Genomic DNA, 20,740 nt, shown 5'->3' with positions numbered 1-20,740 from the left:
GGAGCTGGTGTTTGTGTTATGCCTTTCTATTTATACAAATGACTTGACTTGAATAAACTCACATCTACTGAAATTTCATTACAAATGGCTGATAAATCAACTGCCATACGTATCGGTATTTATGGATGTGCCTGTTGTTGTTGCAAATGTTACTATCCCGGCATACTTTGTTATACTTGCTATGCCCGAGGATGACAACTTCTAGATTATCCTTGATAGACCTTTCTTAAATACTGCACGGGCTGTTCTTGATTGCAATAAAAGCAAAGTCACTTTCCATGTGAATGGTAAAGAACATATGATGCATTTTCCAAGGAAACAATTCCAAGCGAATGGTGTTAATATTATTGAAAAATCTCTAACTATCACCAATGGAAGTGTTCAACTACCTCTATGTGCTGCCAATAATAAATATGAGATACTTATGGTTGGGGATATGCACATCTTGGTTGAGGTAACTTAGTGTTTTACAAAAATTCTTCGGGTTAATAAGACTTGATCAACCTTGTTAATGAATCATTTTCAAGAGGCATGAGGTCGATGAAGTGAGTAGGCACAACTTTCTGTACCCACTTTAGTTTTCCTGTTATTTTTAGTCAAATACAATAAATACCATGTTTATCCTGTTTTCTAAATTCTCCATGCAATAAAATGTGCCAAAAAATAAAAGTTCTCCAAATGACCTGAAACTTTCACACAATTTTTTTATGAATATTTGAGAATATCTCACAATGAAAACATTACAGTGGGTATCCCACGTGTCCACTAGACACCAGTGCGTGCCACCCCCACCAAGCACGCCCTGGTGGCTAGTGGGCCCCTCGGGGATCCCCTCACTTATCCCTTCATCTCACATCATCACTTACCTCCAGAAAAAAATGCATGTATCTGTCTCTCTCGTGTTCTTGCTCTCAAACCCGCGGATTTCGATCTCTTTGCTCGGAACTCCGTTTCTAAAACTGTTTTGGCGGATTGCTTCTTGGTATGTAACTCCCCCACTCCTCTAAATAATTTGAGTTCTTGAATTTCCATGTAGTTTGAATGCTTGTTTTAGGCTCTAGGCATCCTTATGAGTAATTCAAATCATTCTTGTGAAGTCTTGTTAACTTTATGTTATGACCCAAAATTTCCAGAAATTTGTTCTAGGAAAAATGAACCTCTTTAGGAGGAGTTCATCCAAGAAGAATGCCAAGGGGGTTGTTGGTGCTCTGCATCAGCTCCTTTCCGAAAGGCATAGTGGCGTCGGGCTGGCAAAACTCCGTGAACTTAACGGGGATGAAGGTGGCCATCTAAAACATTGGAAAATCGGAGAGAAGTCAGAAATGATCAGAAGAGGAAATAGAAGATTTATGGACATAAGAAAATAGTTTTCTTCCTAAGGCTTTTCCATTCCTAGAGGTTACGTCCTACGGTCAGCGTGTGCTCTAAATACCATTTCTGTAGCGACCCAACTCAATACGAGTCAAGCCTCTGGTGTTTCCGTACCATCCCAAGATCATGCTGGTACACACTCAGTACATCAATGTATATATCAAGAGTTCAATCACACAACTTTATTAATCGAAATCTCATATCGAGTACTTTATTACAATAATGAATCACAATAAAGCGGCTGAAGGCCATCTCATGAGATATCTAACGAAGACTAGCGGAAGCATCAGGTAGACGAGTCCATCCGACTCCACGGCATGTCGCCGAGCGTAGATCGTAGCCTCATTCCTGGTCGGAAAAGTTCTCTACAACATGATACGTTGCAGCCGTGTAGGTCAGCATATGGAATATGCCGGCAAGTCATCAAAGAGAGGGGGAAAATAATAACCAACTATTTCTACATGCATATATGGCAGGTGGGGCTATAAGTTTTAGCATAAAGCCAATTTTCTCCTACAACAAGAGAGGACTGAAAGCAAAATATTACTACATTGTTTGATTTAGGTTCCGCCAACCAATTCTCGTACCCGAGTTGTCGATAATTCCGACATCATTATTAAGTTGTGTTGAGAGTTCAGGGAAAATTCAATGCCTTCGGCTCAAGCTGTCCATGACCGTGGACACGGCTAATCGATTAGGTTTGGGCACTCTACAGAGTTTTGCACACGTTCCCACAAGATTTGATCGCCTCCGGGTATGTCCTCGCACTTCAGGGTGTTTGAAAACCGGATGATCAAAACATGGTCTTTCAACGGGTCCCTCTGATCCCCTGTTGGTGCCCATCCAATCCTACCGTTCTTCTACATTTGCTAGCATCGCCTGTCCAGAGTCGCTGCATTGTCCAACCAAGCCAGAGCCCATAATGACTTGTGGCTGTGCAGGTAAGCCTTGGGTCTTGAAGCCTCCGTCCGTCTCTTCGAGCCTGGGTGAAGCTTTCCGCAAGATGTCATGGCACGTTTCCAAGCATCCCGTGGTCGTCCACTGGTTTCTCCAGGGAGCCCGTCAAAACCGTCCTTCACCCAGAGTTGCATTGCTTCATGAGGTCTTGAAAATCTTGACTTAACCGGTCTTGGTTATTTAATTATCCTCGCATCACTTGTGTTATGCACTCAACCAAAATCCCGTCTACTCAAGCATAGCAATATGAAATTTGTCGTCCCGGGCCAAGTATTGGGGTTGTTGTGTGCCTACCACATGATAGTACAACCTATAACTATAATTTCCAAGTACCTACACCGCATGCAATTGGGCAAAGAAGGGTGAAACTACCATGCATAGAAAACATAGGCGATAGTATGATCAAAATGACTTGCCTTGCTGATAGTTGTCTTGATCGAGCGCTTCTAAGTGGCAAGCTTCGCAATCCGGGTGATCTACCGATACAAACAAATACACATCATAAGCACTACAATCATCAACAAGTAAAATAACATCACAAGCATAAAGTAGCTATGGCATGAAGTGAAGGAATTCACTTCACCTAACTAAGGCAGAAATTGTTTCTGTTAAAACCCCAAGTAACAATATCTAAAAAAAATTGAAACTTATACTACAGAAAGATATAATCACTAGGAAGTAGTAGCAAAAAGAATCAAATAAAAATCTATTTTAAACTCCTGGAATAAGCAAAACAAGGTTTAAACTAAATCTGATCTAATTCAAATTTGAAAATTTCAAACATAGGCAAATTATATGTTTTTTAAAACTACAGGAAAATTGTGATCTACTGGAACAAGTTTCAACTCCATTGGAGTTGTGGATCAAAAGTTATTATCAAAACAAAATTGAAACTCTCTCTGTTTTGGAATTAAAAAAGAAAACTAAAATCTGAATTCTACCGGACAGGGGTACACGTGTCTCTGTCTGGTTGGTTGGGAGGTTGTTTGCAGCGGTGACAACTAGCAAATGGCCGAATCATAACAAAAACTCTCTGGCTAATATTAAGTGAAAGAAAACCGTTCAGGTTTTGTTTAAAAGACCGAAGGGGTATTGTGCTTCTAATCACATGCGTTGGTTTCAGATCTAACGGCTACCAGGGGGTGGGGGTGCTCACCGTGGGGTGTTGCAGGTGCTCCTTCTCTAACGAGGCAGAGAAGGTGGCGGTCGACAGTGAGGGGCCTCCGACGGGCTCCGGCGGCATCCGAGGTGATGGGGATGTTGCGGGGAAGCTCCGGCGTCCTAGGGATGCGACGGCGAGGCGGGAGAGAGTCTGGGGCGTCGTGCTCGAGCTCCACGAGTTCTTGGTGGTGGTCTAACTCCGGCGAGGTTGGGGGTGAGGCGTGACGGCGTGGGAGCTCGGGCCTTGGGTGAAAAATGGGTTGCGGGGGACGAGGGGGTGCTCGTGGCAGCGTCGGTTGGGGCGGGGAGGCGCGGTGGTGATGCGGCAGGGTGGCTCCAGGAGCTTTTCTCTGGCGAGGCGCTGTAGGGGCGGGGCGGTGTGGCGGTCGTGGGGAGGTGGGGCCGAGGGGGGGGGGCTCGGGACCGCGGCTTAAATAAGGGAGAGGAGGGGGTCGGGGGAAGGAAGGGGCTCTTGGATCCGAGCGGATCCCGGCGAGGCAGCAGCTCGTGCCATGGAAGGAAGGAGCTCGCGGGGGAAGAAGGAAGGAGACCGAGGGGAGAGAGAGATCGACGCGGGGCCCAGCAACAGAGAAAAAAAAAGAGAGGCGAGGGGGGATCGGTGACCGATCCGAAAGGGTCTCGGTCCCAGGCCTGAAGGGATCTGGCCCAAAGCTAAAACCGCGCCCATGGCGCTTTCCTAAAATAAAAAAATCTCCCGATTTTGTATTTTCTCGAAAACAGTAAGAGAATAGAATAAAAGGAAACCAAATAAAATAATTAATATAGGGTATTATATACCAAAATGATCAGAAAAATATTCTCTACTCGATTAACATTTTTCCAAGAAAAAAATAAAAACTTTTAAAAAATGTTTTTTTCAGAAAAACCCTAAAAGCTTTATTTCTTTTTCAAATTATTTTCTCCATAAATCTCTGGTTTTTCTTGGCTCAATTATTTTCAAAAGTACCTCAGATTTTTGAGGGTCATTTTCCTCCGCTCTTTCTTGCTTGCAAGAATTTTGTGGGGGCATTATTCGTGGGAAGAAAATAGAAAAGAAAAAGCAAAATTTTGAAGGAATTCAAACGCAAAACTTTATTGCAAACAAAATGCATAGATGCTTAGCTACATTTGTAGACCATTCCCAATTAGGAAAATTGGGATGTTACAAACCTACCCACCTTAAGATGAATCTCGCCCTTGAGATTCGGGTTGGCTAGAAAATAGGTGCGGGTGGTCTCGACGAAGATCTTCTTCTCGTTCCGAGGTGGCTTCTTCCTCGGTGTGGTGGCTCCACAAGTCCTTGCAGAACTTGATGATCTTGCTGCAGGTAACTCTGTTGGCGGTCTCGAGAATCCTGACGGGTTTCTCCTCATACGTCAGATCACTGTCGAGCTATATGGCCTCTAGGGGCACTGTATCTCTCAATGGAACATCAGCCATCTCAGCGTGGCATTTCTTCAACTCGGAAACATGCAAGACATCTTGAACTCCGGAAAATCCTTCCGGCAATTCCAGTTTATATTTAACTTCGCCTCTACGTTCAAGAATTTTGTAGGGGCCAATGAATCGGGGTGCTAACTTTCCTTTCACACCGAATCTCTTGATTCCTCGAAGTGGAGACACCCGTAGATATGCTCGGTCTCCCACTTCGTATGTTACTTCCTTGCGTTTGCTGTCGGCATAACTCTTCTGTCTGGACTGAGCTATCTTGATTCGGTCACGAATCAGCTTGACCTTCTCTTCAGAATCTCGGATAAGGTCGGGACCAAATAGTTGTCGGTCTCCAACTCCATCCCACATCAGTGGTGTTCTGCACCTCCTTCCCTATAGAGCTTCGAAAGGGGCCATCTTCAGACTGGTCTGATAGGTGTTGTTATATGAGAACTCGGCATAAGGCAAATTGTCATCCCAGCTAGACCCATAATCTAGTGCGCAAGCTCTTAACATGTCCTCCAGAATCTGATTGACTCTCTCGGTCTGTCCGTCGGTCTGTGGGTGAAAAGCTGTACTGAACTCCAATATCGTTCCCAATGTTTCGTGTAGTTGATGCCAGAATTTTGATGTGAATTGAGTCCCTCTATCAGACACGATACTCTTCGGTACTCCATGCAGACATACGATCCTGGTCATATATATCTTGGCCAGCTTGGCACTCGTGTAAGTAGTCTTCACGGGAATGAAGTGAGCTACCTTGGTCAAACGATCGACCATAACCCAAATAGAATCATAACCAGAACGGGTCCTGGGTAATCCTGTGATGAAGCCCATACCAAGCTTTTCCCATTTCCACTCGGGTATCGGCAGAGGTTGAAGCAAACCTGCTGGCTTATGATGCTCGGCTTTTACTCGCTGACAAACATCGCATATTGCTACAAACTCGGCAATGTCTTTCTTCATTCCTGTCCACCAGAAACTTTCTTTCAGATCCAGATACATCTTGGTGTTGCGTGGGTGTATCGAGTACGGGGAATCATGGGCCTCCTGAAGTATCAACTTCCTGAGTTCGGGATCATTGGGCACATAGATGCGATCCTCAAACCATAAAGTTTCGTGTTCATCCTCACAAAAACCTTTAGCCTTCCCGTCTTTCATTTTCTGCTTAATCTCAGCTATCTCCGTGTCTGTCTTCTGTGCTTCGCGGATCTTTTTTGTCAAAGTGGACTCAATTTCCAGTGTGGCTACAAATCCTCTTGGAACTATTTCCAATTTGAGCTCTCAGAGATCATCGGCTAACTCCTGGGGTAATCCTCCTGCTATGAGTGTGTTCACATAACTCTTGCGGCTCAAGGCATCGGCTACAACATTTGCCTTGACTGGGTGATAATGCAATCTCATGTCATAGTCCTTGATCAATTCTAGCCATCTCCTCTGTCTGAGGTTCAACTCCTTCTGCGTGAAGATATATTTCAGGCTCTTTTGATCAGTGTTAACATCACAACTATTTCCCATCAGGAAATGCCTCCAGGTCTTGAGAGCGTGCACTAGGGCTGCTAGCTCCAAGTCATGCGTGGCATAATTCAACTCATGGGGTCTGAGCTGTGTGGATGCATAGGCTACAACTTTACCTTCTTCCATGAGCACTCCTCCGAGTCCTGGAAATCCTTCCAAATGTTCGGTAATATCAGCACTGGGGCTGTAACCAGACGTTTCTTCAACTCCTGAAAACTGGTTTCACATTCCTCGGTCCAAACATACTTGGACTCCTTCTTCAACAACTCTGTCATGGGCTTGGCGATCTTTGAGAAATTCTCAATGAACCTCCGGTAATATCCGGCAAGTCCGAGGAAACTGCAGATCTCCTTAACTGAAGTGGGTGATACCCATTCGGTGACTGCTGCGACCATGGCAGGGTCCACTGCTATTCCTTCTCCTGAAATGACGTGTCCGAGGAATCCAACTTCCTTCAACCAAAATTCACATTTGCTGAACTTCGCATACAGCTGATGCTCTCGAAGTTTCTACAAAACTAGACGCACATGTTCCTTGTGTTCTTCCTCATTCTTGGAGAATATCAGTATGTCATCGATGAACACAATGACAAACTTGTCCAAGTATTCCATAAATACCTTGTTCATCAGATTCGTAAAGTATGCCGGAGCATTAGTCAGTCCAAACGACATGACCGTGTACTCATACAAACCATACCGGGTGGTGAAGGCTGTCTTGGATATATCTTGTTCACGAATCTTCAGCTGATGATACCCAGATCGAAGATCGATCTTGGAGAACACTCAGGCTCCAACTAACAGGTCAAACAGATCGTTGATCATCGGCAAGGGATAGTTGTACTTGATGGTCGCCTCGTTCAATGCACGATAATCGACAACCATTCTCAAGGACTTATCCTTCTTTTCAACCAAGAGCACTGGGGCTCCCCAAGGTGAAGAACTTGGGCGGATATACCCTTTGTCCAACAACTCCTTAATTTGCTTCTTGATTTCTTCTAAATCATTCGCGGGCATCCGATAGGGTCTCTTGGATATCGGGGCTGTTCCGGGTAATAGCTCAATCAGAAATTAAATCTCTCTATCCGGTGGCATGCCCGACAATTCTTCCGGAAATACATCTGGGTATTATTGCACAATCGGTACTTCCTCCTGGACTATTCCCGTGAGTGAGTTCACCCGTTTACTCCGTGTCGGGCGCTGAGACACGTACTTAATCCGCTTTTGCTCGGGGGTGGTGAGCAAAGTAGACTTAAGGGCACAATCAATATTCCCTTAGTACTTGGCTAACAAATCCATGCCTAGGATTACATCCAATCCCTGAGACTCTAATACGACGAGGTCGGTGGGAAAATTATGGTTCCCGATGTTGAGACTCAAAGCATGGCATCCTATCCCGGCTGTCAACATGCCTCCTGGGGAACTGACCTTAATAGGCTGGCTGAGGGTTCTAGTTAGCAAACTATACTTTTCCACAACTACCCTTGATATGAATGAATGCGTTGCACCAGAATCAAAAAGTACCAATAATGGACGTGAATTTAGCAAAAACTTACCAACCACAGTATCGGGGTGATCATAGACCTCTTCAACATCAATGTGATTCACGTGAGCTCGAGGAAAAGGATTGGGCTTCTTTGCTGCTGAGTAGCCGTTGCCGTTTCCATTTCCCTCCTTGTTCTGGGGACATTCAGCGGCATAGTGTCCCGTCTTCTGACACTTGAAGCAGGTGATATGAGTCAGGTCCTTTTGAGCTGGAGCGGAATGATGTTGAGTGCCGGTACCGCCATTCTTGAAGTTGCTGTTGTTGCGGTGGTTCCCATTTCCTCCATGGTTGTGGCCTCCATGGTTGTGCACTGGGTGGTTATGCTGGACGTGTCCTCCAAACTTACCGGATCCAGTCCCGGTATTCCCTGAATAGGGGGTGTAGCGAGGCTTCTGCTGAGTGCCGGAGTTGAACTTCCCATTGCCATACCTCCGCTTGCGGTTCTCCATCTGCTGATGTTTCCCCTCCAAGATGAGGGCCTTATCTACCAGCTCCTGGTAGTTGTTGAAGTTGGCTACAGTCAGCTGAATGCTCAGCTCATCATTGAGTCCCTCCAAGAACTTTTCCTGCTTGGCTGCATCATCGGGCACATCTCCAGGTGCATAACGGGCGAGCATACTGAATTCATCAACATACTAAGCCACAGAGCGATTTCCCTGGCGTAGGTTGCGAAACTCACGCTTCTTCAGACTCATGGCCCTAGCTGAGACATGAGCGGTGCAGAAGGCTTGCTTGAACTGCTCCCAAGTGACTCCAGCAATGGGGTACGTGGTGGTGTAGTTCTCCCACCATGCAGCTGCAGGGCCTTCAAGTTAATGCGCGACAAAGCGCACCTTCTCAGCTTCAATACATCCAGCAGTGATTAGTTCCCGCTGCATCTTGCGGAGCCAATCATCTGCCACAATGGGCTCAATGCTGCTGGAGAAAGTCGGAGGGTTCAACCTCAGGAAACGGGTGAGATTGTCGGCCTGGGGTGGATGATGGTTGTTGTTATTGTTTTGGTTCTGGATGATCAGCTGCATCAGGGTATTCTGTTGCTGAATCAACTGAGTGAGTTTTGGCGGGAAGTTGGAAGCAGGGTCACGTCTCCGAGGCATATGGTGTTTGTAGAGGGGTGAGATTAGCATATAACAATGGTCTAAAGAGTAATTACACTACCCATATGAAATGCAACAAACAAGTATCACACCAAACATTTTATTCAATACCATCACAAAAGGTTCACACACGGGGATACAAATTTCGATAACCTAAACATCAGCCTAAGCGTTTAACGATAAGATAAATTGGTGGACTAGTCTAAGTGTCCTCCTCAGAAAAGCATGGTGGTGGGTCCTTTGGTGGAGCTTGCTTCATAGTCCTCCTTATTGCTGATCAAGGGGGCTACGTCTCCTTCCGGATGAAGGTTCTCGCCCATGTCCAGTTCTTCCTCCAGGTACGCGACACGAGTCCTCAGCTTCTCGATCCTCTCTAGGAAGTCCTTCACCTCCAATTCGTGCTCATAGTGGGCTTCCCGGGCTGCTTCTTCGAGTTCGAGTTCGCGGAGCGACAATTGCTTGATCTTCCTGGCGTCCTTGATCACACGATGCTCTAGAGTCCCGATGTGCTTCTCCAAGGTTTGGGCATAGGACAGGAGAGCGTCCTTGGTCTTGCTTGAGATGATTTCTCCATCTTCTCCTCTCCGGGATACCGTGAATTGGTCCGGTGAAATAGGGCAGCCTCTGTGCACTTCCTTGATACGTCCGAGTGCACAATGGATCGCCATGTCCCTTCCGAGAATCCAGCTGGGTGCAATGAACTTGAAGTCCACACGCTCAGTGCGTGACTCGAATGTCCTTCCGGGAACGTGCACCTCAATCCTGTAGCATCAATCCTCCGGGAAAGACGAAGTAGGCTTCCCTGTGATAGTCGGCAGAGCAATCCTCAAGTCCTTGGTGATCTGCATCAGCTCCTTTCCGAAAGGCATAGTGGCGTCGGGCTGGCAAAACTCCGTGAACTTAACGGGGATGAAGGTGGCCATCTAGAACATTGGAAAATCGGAGAGAAGTCAGAAATGATCAGAAGAGGAAATAGAAGATTTATAGACATAAGAAAATGGTTTTCTTCCTAAGGCTTTTCCATTCCTAGAGGTTACGTCCTACGGTCAGCGTGTGATCTGAATACCATTTCTGTAGCGACCCGACTCAATACGAGTCAAGCCTCTGGTGTTTCCGTACCATCCCAAGATCATGTTGGTACACACTCAGTACATCAATGTATATATCAAGAGTTCAATCACACAGCTTTATTAATCGAAATCTCATATCGAGTACTTTATTACAATAATGAATCACAATAAAGTGGCTGAAGGCCATCTCATGAGATATATAACGAAGACTAGCGGAAGCATCAGGTAGACGAGTCCATCCGACTCCAGGGCATGTCGCCGAGCGTAGATCGTAGCCTCACTCCTGGTCGGAAAAGTACTCTACAACATGATACGTTGCAGCTGTGTAGGTCAGCATATGGAATATGCCGGAAAGTCAACAAAGAGAGGGGGGAAATAATAACCAACTATTTCTACATGCATATATGGCAGGTGGGGCTATAAGTTTTAGCATAAAGCCAATTTTCTCCTACAACAAGAGAGGGCTGAAAGCAAAATATAACTACATTGTTTGTTGTTAACGAGATGGTTCTGCCAACCAATTCTCGTACCCGAGTTGTCGATAATTCCGACATCATTATTAAGTTGTGTTGAGAGTTCAGGGAAAATTCGATGCCTTCGGCTCTAGCTGTCCATGACCATGGACACGGCTAATCAATTAGGTTTGGGCACTCTGCAGAGTTTTGCACACGTTCCCCACAAGATTTGATCGCCTCCGGGTATGTCCTCGCACTTCAGGGTGTTTGAAGACCGGATGATCAAAACATGGTCTTTCAACGGGTCCCTATGATCCCCTGTCGGTGCCCATCCAATCCTACCGTTCTTCTACATCTGCTAGCACCGCCTGTCCAGAGTCGCCGCGTTGTCCAACCAAGCCAGAGCCCATAATGACTTGTGGCTATGCAGGTAAGCCTTGGGTCTTGAAGCCTCCGTCCGTCTCTTCGAGCCTGGGTGAAGCTTTCCACAAGATGTCATGGCACGTCTCCAAGCATCCCGAGGTCGTCCACTGGTTTCTCTAGGGAGCCCGTCAAAACCGTCCTTCACCTAGAGTTGCATTGCTTCACGAGGTCTTGAAAATCTTGACTTAACCAGTCTTGGTTATTTAATTATCCTCGCATCACTCTTGTTATGTACTCAACCAGAATCCCGTCTACTCAAGCATAGCAATATGAAATTTGTCGTCCCGGGCCAAGTATCGGGGTTGTTGTGTGCCTACCACATGATACTACAAGCTAGAACTATAATTTCCAAGTACCTACTAAGCATGCAATTGGGCAAAGAAGGGTGAAACTACCATGCATAGAAAACATAGGCGGTATTATGATCAACCGATACAAACAAATACACATCATAAGTACTACAATCATCAAACAAGTAAAATAACATCACAAGCATAAAGTAGCTATGGCATAAAGTGAAGGAATTCACTTCACCTAACTAAGGCAGAAATTGTTTATGTTAAAATCCCAAGTAAAAATATTTAAATTTTTTGGAAACTTATACTACATAAATATATAATCACTAGGAAGCAGTAGAAAAAATAATCAAATTAAAATCTATTTTTAAACTCCTGGAATAAGCAAAACAAGGCTTGAACTTAATCTGATCTAATTCAAATTTTAAAATTTCAAACATAGACAAACTATATGTTTTTTTAAAACTACAGGAAAATTGTGATCTACTGGAACAAGTTTCAACTCCATTGGAGTTGTGTATCAAAAGGTATGATCAAAACAAAATTTAAACTCTCTATGTTTGGAATTAAAACAGAAAACTAAAATCTGAATTCTATCGGACAGGGGTACACGTGTCTCTCTCTGGTTGGTTGGGAGGTTGTTTGCTGCGGTAACAACTAGCAAACGGCCGAATCTTAACAAAAACTCTTTGGCTAATATTAAGTGAAATAAAACCGTTCGGGTTTTGTTTAAAAGACCGAAGGGATATTGTGCTTCTAATCACATGCGTTGGTTTCAGATCTAACGGCTACCAGGGGGTGGGGGTGCTCACCGTGGGGTGTTGTTGGTGCTCCTTCTCCGGCGAGGCAGAGAAGGTGGCGGTCGACGGGGAGGGGCCTCCGGCGGGCTCCGGCGGCATCCGAGGTGACGGGGACGTTGCAGGGAAGCTCCGGCGTCCTAGGGAAGCGACGGTGAGGCGGGAGAGAGTCTGGGGAGTCGTGCTCGAGCTCCTCGAGTTCCTGGTGGCGGTCTAACTCCGACGAGGTTGGGGGTGAGGCGTGGCGGCGTGGGAGCTCGGGCCTTGGGTGAAAATGGGTTGCTGGGGACGAGGGGGTGCTCATGGCGGCGTTGGTTGGGGCGGGGAGGCGCGATGGTGATGCGGCAGCGTGGCGGGGGTGGCTCCAGGAGCTTTTCTCCGGCGAGGCGCTGTAGGGGCGGGGCGGCGTGGCGGTCGTGGGGAGGAGGGGCCGAGGGGGGGGGGCTGGGGACTGCGGATTAAATAGGGGAGAGGAGGGGGTCGGGGAAGGAAGGGGCTCGCGGATCCGAGCGGATCCCGGCGAGGCAGCAGCTCGTGCCATGGAAGGAAGGAGCTCGCGGGGGAAGAAGGAAGGAGACCGAGGGGAGAGAGAGATCGGCGTGGGGCCCAGCGTCATAGAGAAAAAACAGAGGCGAGGGGGGATCGGTCCAAAGCCTAAAAGCTAAAACTGCGCCCATGGCGCTTTCCTAAAATAAAAAGAATCTCCCGATTTTGTATTTTCTCGAAAACAGTAAGAGAATAGAATAAAAGGAAACAAAATAAAATAATTAATATAGGGTCTTATATACCAAAATGATCAGAAAAATATTCTCTACTCGATTAACATTTTTCCAAGACAAAAATAAAAACTTTTAAAAAATGTTTTTTTAGAAAAAGCCTAAAAGCTTTATTTCTTTTTCAAATTATTTTCTCCCTAAATCTCTGGTTTTTCTTGGCTCACTTATTTTCAAAAGTGCCTCAGATTTTGGAGGGTCATTTTCCTCCGCTCTTTCTTGCTTGCAAGAATTTTGTCGGGGCATTATTCGTGGGAAGAAAATAGAAAAGCAAAAGCAAATTTTTGAAGGAATTCAAACGCAAAACTTTATTGCAAACAAAATGCATAGATGCTTAACTACATTTGTAGGACATTCCCAATTAGGAAAATTGGGATGTTACATCCACCGTTAGTGCAGTTTAATTTATATGCTGAAACCTACGAAATGCCGCTTAATGAATTCTGTGAGATATGTTTAATTCCCTCTGACAAGGAGTTAAGAGAACCTACCATGCCGAGTTTGAGAATTTCCTGCTCACTTTAATCGTGGGTGAAGGAAGAGGCGTGCCCAAAGCCACTGCCACTGGTATGTAGTTTCCTTTGGTCCATTACTTTGCTTTATCATGAAGTGCTTAACTGCTAGGGAGCAGGGTAGTATACTTAGCGCTCCTGACCTTGCCATTGTACGCCGAGAAATCCATAAGAATCACAGCTCTAATTTGGGAGATATTATTGCTCGTCGTTTACACACTAACAGATCTAAGGGTAAAATCCACTGTGGTATTTATGCCACTCGCTTAAGAAACACTTTAACATCCCTTTTTGGCATGGTGACTATCTTTTACCATGAGTTTATGTAGACCACCAGTCTATGGTGGGTCACCATTTTATTGACTGATGATTCCTTGGACAACATTCGTTATAACTTTGTTTTTAGTGAGGTTACTCATGATGTTATTCTGTTCCCGCACCTGCCTTGTTTAATTCTATTGCTAGGAACGGATACAGGATCATATCTGACGACATAATTTCCTACCGGAACACCCATTCAGCGGCTGAGCAGGAGCCCCAGGAGTGGGACTCTCTGGTGCCGCCGCCCAAACACTTCGACATGAGGCCGCACGGCTACTACGGGTGGTGATTACCAAGCTAGGTCAAAAGCCTAAGCTTGGGGGAGTATGTGTTTCCACCAACTTTACATTCACACTCTTGCATTGTATTATCCATGTTAGATTTATTTTCTTGCTTTCTTCTTGTGTGTTTGAAAAATTTGCAGAAAACCCCAAAAGATTTCTCTTTTCTTCTTTTGCTTGTTTGGAGTCTTCCGTATAAATAGTTTTTCTCATTTTAGTTTTTATTCTTTAATTTGCTTACTTCTAGAAAAACTTAAAACTCCAAAAATATTTTAGTGTGTATATCTGAATTTCTTTTCCCTTTATTGAGTTGTACCCAAAGGTAAGACCACGATGAAAATTTTGAGGGGTCCTCATATGCATTGTTATAGATCTAATAAAGAGCCCATACTATTTTATCTTTTCCTTTTGAATAAAAATTTGCAGATTCCATCTTGGTGCATGGCACTCTTGCACTATTATTATTTTCATATCATTCGGTAATGCAAGTGAAAGGCAATAATGATGACAGTTGATGAAGTGACTGTGGTAGAAAGAAGCGGGTATGAACTCAACTTGTTTTTGTTTTTGTAAATATGATTAGACCGGTATCCATGATTTAGCGTATTATGACCAAACATATTCGCAATGACAAATAGAGATTATTGTTGTTCACGCCATGCTTGAGTAGCTAGGAGTGGATAATGATTTATCTTGTATGTCAACCTGCATTAAAATGGTTGTGATGTAGTATGATGATATGGTATCCTCCTCTAGATGTTCGAGTGGCTTGACTTGGCACATGTTCACGCATGTAGTTGAATCAAAACCAACATAGCATCCATGATATTTATGTTCATGGCATTTATATCCTACTGATGCTAGTATGCAACGGTAATTATTCATAAGCTTGTTCATGACCGTCTTCGCTCTCTAGCTGGTCGCTTCCCAACCTATTTGCTAGATTTTGCGTGTACTAAGCGGGAATACTGCTTGTGCATCAAAATCCTTGAAACAATGTTATTCTAGATGAGTCCACTATATCTACCTATATGCGGTATTACCCTGCCGTTCCAAGTAAATTTTCATGTGGCACCTCTAATATTTCAAATAAGCTTCTGTTTTGTGTGGGTAGACCGCTCATGGAGTGACAAGGGTAAGGGAGTCCTGGAGTAAGGGGTCCTCGGATGGTCGGCCCATCTTTTACAGGTCAACCACATGGGTCGAATTATCAAAGACCAGACTACATGATGATTTCGCATTCAAGAAGGAAAGCTCTGAAGACTGGAGTATTGCCCAAGTTTAGTAGTCTAGGTCGGCATCTCCGGCCGACTAAAGGTCGGTTGTATGTAATCCTAGGGATCCCTGGTGTCTATATAAACCATTGGGTTTCATCCGCATAGGCCATTTAATTCATCTAGGGTTTAGCTCATACAATCTCGAGGTAGATCAACTCTGTAATCCTCATACTCTACCAGTATAATCAAGAAGGACGTAGGGTTTTACCTCCTCAACAGGGTGCAAACCTGGGTAAAACACTGTCCCCTTTGTCTCCTGCAACCCATCGATCCAAGGTCCACAGTTCGGGACCCCCTACCCGAGATCCACCGGTTTTGACACCGACATTGGTGCTTTCATTGAGAGTTCTGTTAAAGGATTGCAGGAAGGATTGATGGCACGACTAGTCATCCGCAAAGAGATCTGCAGCAAGGACATCTTTGTCCCTGGACAGATCTTCGTGTTCAGAAGCATCGTTCTGCATGATGATCTGACCGACCACATTAGCCAGGTTGGAACCTTCAGCCTTGGGCAAGAAGTTAGATTCGGAAGCCTAGAGTTCACCACCAACCCTCGGGGAGATATTGTGTTAACAAGGCTCCTAGATCCTTTCGAGGAGCCCACGAGTTCCGATGCCTCGACTTCAGAAGCCGTGGATGCCGCTACTGGGGCAACTTTGACCCTTGGTCCGGCCTTAAATCCCGATGTGGTCGATATGACCGGATTTGGCTTAGCCGAACACGGCCTGGGAGCGTCCTCAAAAGATCCTGAGGGATGATCACCGCGGTCCCATCCCGAACACTTGAAGAATACGGGCTCCACCAAGGCGACCAATATCCGATCTATGATCGAGTCGGGCTTAGGCCCGACGACAGGGAAATTCATGTTCCACCCATTACACATTTGGTCGCTATCGTCGAGTGCTCGGCTAAAGGCTCCCCACGTCAGCTGACAGAGTTAAGGACGGTATACGTCCCAGTTTTTGAACATCCGGACTCCTCCGATAATCAAGATCCCAGATCTCGTCCCGAGATAAACTCGGGACCAGGGGCCGATCATGCACGCGACCCAAAACTAGTGTGGTAGGAGCTCGTCACGATCAAGGATTATGAGCCTGCCACACCAAACCGCGCAAAAGCGCAGGGCTTGGTCGCCGAAGTCTCGGACTCGTACCTCATGAGAACGCAAATTGTAACCCACCCACCACCCAACCCAAACATCCTTTTAGAAAAATGGTAGGGTTCATCCTACCACACCCACACAAGGTCAAACAATGGCCATGGGAGTCAATACACCACTTTTGGGCTAGATTCGTCCTCAACAATGGTAGGGCAGAAGGCCTCGGCGATCAGGAGGTGATCAACTCCTTTCGACAGAGCTGCCATGACGAGGGCATACTTAATGCCCTTGCTTGTCGCCAAGTCCAAACCTTCATCGAGCTATCAAACCTAGTGCTTAAATATTGCGCCATGGAAAGCACTTGGCAAATGCAGCTAATGCGCATAGAGCCCAGACACATCGAGCAAGCCATAGGAACCCAAAGAAGGCATGCTCCCCCATTCTCGGGGCTGAATGCACCCGTGCCCGCAAAGAAGAGGAACAAAACGCGGCCCTGATCGGTCCTCGACACATTACTGGATGAGCCTTGCTACATACACTCGGCCCCGCCTAATACAACCTCCACCCACAGCCTTCGAGCATGTTGGGTCGTCAGGCAAGTCACGAAAAGTGGAGAGGGTATCTTAAAGGCTCCACTTGCGGAGGAAAGGTCGGGACCGCTGCTGGTAAGCAACACGGAGATCTTAACGATCACGTAACATTTTGCTCAAAAAATCAAAGAAAGAGATCTCTTAGAGAGTTCCATCAAATTCACCATGTCACAACGATGAGTCCATGGTTAGACACAACAATTACTTTTGACAAGGATGGCCAGTCGATCACCAATATAGGGGGAACACCTGCTGCCCTAGTCCTAAACCCCATAGTCGATGGCTTTCGACTGAATGAGGTGCTAATGGACGGTGGTAGTAGTCTAAACCTCATTTACGAGGACATGGTGTAAAAAATGCAATTCGACAGATCTCGAATAAAATGTAGCAACACCACCTTCCGAGGCATCGTCCCCGGGAAAGAAGCATGCTATACTAGACGAGTAACACTAGATGTGGTATTCAGCGTGCCCGAGAACTACCGATCCGAAGAACTTCTTTTTCATATTGTGCCCTTTCACAGTGGTTACCATGCCCTGTTGGGATGCGAAGCCTTCACAAGATTCCAGGCCATACCACACTACGAGTACATGAAGCTCAAAATGACACAGCCGAACGGTATGATCAAGCTCATAAGTGCCCCCAAGAGAGCTCTCCAAGATGAAAACAAAACGACATCCCTAGCCCTTGAGGTACTAGCAAAAACCCTCGCCGCGGAAGACCTCACCACAATTTGCTCCATAGTAGACAAGGATGACATCATCCTGGGCAAACGACCATTTAAACCAGCGGACCAGATCACAAATTTCAGGTACATCCAACGGACCCCAACAAAACGGCGTCCATCGAAGCTTAGCTGGATCGTGGAATCGACGAGGCATTGCACAGTTTTTTGCGCGAAAATTGGGAAATCTTCGCCTCACACCCCTTAGACATGCCAGGAATCCCTCGGGGCCTGCTCGAACACAGCCTGAATATAATAGCACGCTTCAAACCTTTCAAACAGTCCTCGCACCGATTCTTCGAACCAAAGCGTGAGGCCATGGGCATGGAGCTGTGCAAACTACTAGAAGCCGGATTCATACGATAAATCAAACATCCCGACTGGTTGGCAAATTTGTTCATGGTACCAAAGAAGGACAAATCTTGGCGGCAATGTGTCGATTTCAAAGACCTCAATAAGGCCTGCCCTAAGGATCCTTTCCCCTTATTCCAAATAGACCAAATCATCGATGCAATAGCCGGACACGACTCTCTGTGTTTCCTTAATGCCTACCCCGGATACAGTCAGATTCAAATGAAGGAATCCAATCAGGCTGCAACTGCCTTCATAACACCCTATGGACCATTCTGCTTTAACACTATGTCTTTTGGGTTAAAGAACGCGGGCACCACTTACCAGTGCATGATCCAAACATGTTCATAGAAACAAATCAAAACAACACTAGAGGCATACGTGGACGATGTGGTCATCAAGACCAAGCACGTGGGCTAGCTGGTAGAGGACCTTAGGCATACCTTTGGCAACCTATGAGAATACGATATACGGCTTAACCCGGACAAGTGTGTCTTCAGAGTCCCAGCCGACAAACTCCTCAGATTCATCATTTCGCAAAGAGGTATAGAGGCCAATACGGCCAAGATCCAAGCTCTATTGCAACTCGCGGTTCCTACAAAGCTGAAGCATGTCAAAAAATTGGCTGGTTGTGGGCGGCTTTAATCTGGTTTAACTCTCGCCTCGATGAGAAAGCACTCGCACTTTACAGGTTACTCGAAAAGACCGATAACTTTGTGTGGACCGACAAAGCTATGACTACTCTGGAGGAAATCAAAACGCGGCTCGCCAACAACCCCATCCCAGCTGGACCTTGCGCAGGAGAAACGATGTTGTTATACATCTCGGCCACCAATCAAGTGGTCACTGCAGTCCTCGTCGTAGAACGGGAGGCCAAGGGGCACCAACTTCGAATACAAAGGTAGGTATATTACATGTCCGAAGTGCTTACCCCATGCAAAACCAGATACCCACACTATCAGAAGATCGCCTACACAGTGTTTATGGCATCCCGTAAGCTTAGGCACTACCTCCAAGAGTGCACGGTCACGGTAACATCTGAGGTCCCCGTGAAAGACATCATCAACAATAAGGACGCCACCGGCCGAATAGCTAAATGAGCCATTGAACTCCTTCCATTCAAGATTACCTACAAGTCATGACGAGCCATCAAATCTCAAGCGCTTGCCGACTTCTTTGCCGAATGGACAGAGGCAGAGATCCCCAGAGAGTACAACACTTATGCTCATTGGACCATGTACTTGGACGGGTCCAAAACTCTCGCTGGACTAGGGGCTGGCGTAATCCTCACCTCCCCTACCAGGGATAACGTCCGATATGTGCTACAGACCATGTACGCTGACTCGAATAATGCGGCACATTACGAAGCACTTCTACGCGGTCTTCGGATGGCAATCTCTATGGGGATACAATGGCTCGAGGTATGAGGGGACTCCAACCTCGCCATCTCACAAATCAATGGAGAATTCAACGCAAAAAATCAAAAAATGGCAGCATACAGACACGCTGTTCTCAAGATATCAGCACGGTTCAAGGGATTGGAGTTTCGTCACTTCTCGAGGGGTAACAACCAAGCTGCAGATGTCCTCGCCCGCTTAGGTGCAAAACGTGATCCCAACCCCCACAACACTTTCCTAGAGAGGCTTTTCAACCCATCCATGGTATGGAAGACGAGGACACTTGCACGACAGCTGATGCTGCATCATAGGTTACACCCCTCACATGTGAACCGGACAACGAGATCATCGACGGATCCACAATCGAAGAAACACCTTCAGCTCATGAGGTCATGGAAGTGATCGTGCAATGGACAGAGCCCTTCCTTGCTTACCTTCTTCGCAAAGAGCTCCCCGATGACCAGACCGAGGCGAGACATATCATCCGCCGATCAAAGGCCTACAAGCTCCCTGAGGGTGAGCTATATAAGAAAAGCACCACCGGAGTGCTGCAATGATGCATCTCCGAAGAAGTAGGGAGGCGGATCTTGGCCGAAGTACATGCACGCATGTGCGGCCACCATGTAGCTGCACGGGCCTTGGTCAGCAAGGCTTTTAGAGTCGGTTTCTTCTGGCCAACAGCCTGAGAAGACGCCCGCACACTCGTTCAACATTGTGTAGGGTGTCAACTTTTTGCAAATCAAAGCCACATGACCCCCATGGCTCTTCAGACAATTCCGATCACCTGGCCTTTTCCGGACTAGGGGTTGGAAATGGTCAGACCACTTAAAGGGGGACAAGAAAAAGAAATACCTTCTAGTTATGGTGGACAAATTCACTAAATCGATTGAAGCCAAGCCCGTAAGCTCGGCCAAAGCAAAATCGATGATTGAATCCATATCCAGCATCAGACACCGTTATGGTGTCCCATACAACATAATAACGGATAATGGATGCAACTTCACAACCAAGGAGGTCAAAGACTGGTGAGCAAACTTCGCCATTAAGCTCGATTATTCTTCGGTATATCACCCCAAACAAATGGCCAAGTCGAACAAGCCAACGGGCTCATTATGAGTCGTATCAAACCTCGGCTGGTCCGATCTTTAACAAAATCCGACTGCCACTCGGTGGAGGAGCTCGAATCCATGCTTTGGGGTTTGTGTACCACCCTGAATCGCTCAACGGGGCAGACACCATTTTTATGGTGTATGGGGCTGAAGCGGTCCTCCCTTGCGCTATCATCCACGACGCACCT

This window comes from Hordeum vulgare, chromosome 6H (assembly GCF_904849725.1).
Source record: "Hordeum vulgare subsp. vulgare chromosome 6H, MorexV3_pseudomolecules_assembly, whole genome shotgun sequence".
Classification (NCBI taxonomy): Eukaryota; Viridiplantae; Streptophyta; class Magnoliopsida; order Poales; family Poaceae; genus Hordeum; species Hordeum vulgare.
Note: the sequence above shows the minus strand (reverse complement) of the source record.